Consider the following 1,245-nt stretch of genomic DNA (forward strand, 5'->3'; position numbering starts at 1 on the left):
AGTGTGGCTAGGATTGGTGTGGATGTGGCAGTGAAATGCTTCTGTTGACACCAAGAGGTAAATCTGCACCATTTTTTAAGGTAAGTCTTTCTCATGGAAGGTTTTCTGCTGTTTAGCAATACATGTTTTACTGACTCTGAGCATTGTAATTCCGCCTGTCAGAACCAGTTAGGAACTATGCTGTTAGTTTACTCAGATCTGAGCAAGTTACACCTATGTGTCCCCTGTCTAGGGATAGGAGATCCTCTAGGAGTGGGAGGGGGATTGGTGTTTGAGCTGACGTCTGCATTAGGTAAGTGAACCATGGTTGTCTGGGCCACGCTGGGGCTATCATTATTGTCGTCCCTTTGTCCTTTTGTATTTTGAGCAAGGTTTTGGTTATTAGAGGGATTGGTGGGAATGGCGTAGAGGAGATTCCAGCTCCAAGTGAGAAGGAATGCAGCCCCTTTTGATCCCTTGCCTATACCCACTCGTACAAAATTGGGGACATTTGCAATTGTGTGTTGTGGTGAAGAGATCCACAGTGGGGTAACCTCATTGTTGGAAAATGTTTTGCAGGAGTCCAGAGTGTAGCTCCCACTCATGATCGTTGGTGAATGTCCCACAGAGGAAGTCTTCCATCGTGTTTTGGATCCCAGATAAGTAGACCACTGAAATGTTGATATTGTGGCATATACACCAGTTCCATAATTTTATGGCTTCCACGCAAAGGGAGTTGGATTTCGCTCCTCCCTGACGGTTGATGTAGAACATGCACATGATGTTGTCTGTCATGATCTTTATAGATTTGTTTTCTATGAAGGGTTGGAAGTGGAAGCGGGCGTTGCGAACTGCCCATAGCTCTAATAAATTTATGTGCAAGGTCGTTTCCTGTATTGACCATTTTCCCTGGGCTGTATGTCCTTGTAGATGTGCTCCCCAACCTATCAGAGATGCATCAGAAGTCATCATGATTGAGGGTGTTTCTTATACAAATGGAATACCTGATATTAGAATTTGGGGCTGTGTCCACCAATTCAATGATTGTTTGATCTTGTTTGGCACTGATACTATTTTCTGTAGTGAGTGTCTGTAAGGCCAGTACACTGTTGAGAGCCATAGTTGTACGGCCCGCATATGTAGTCTTGCATGGTGTACTACGAAAGTGGTTACCACCATATGTCCTAGTATTTGGAGACACATGTGAACAGTTATGGTTGGGCTGTTCTATGCTGTGGATAGCAAGTTTACTATAGCCTTGAATCT

The sequence above is a fragment of the Emydura macquarii genome, unplaced genomic scaffold (assembly GCF_026122565.2).
Source record: "Emydura macquarii macquarii isolate MOO-44397 ecotype Brisbane River unplaced genomic scaffold, CSIRO-AGI_Emac_v2 contig_1146, whole genome shotgun sequence".
NCBI classification, from domain to species: Eukaryota; Metazoa; Chordata; order Testudines; family Chelidae; genus Emydura; species Emydura macquarii.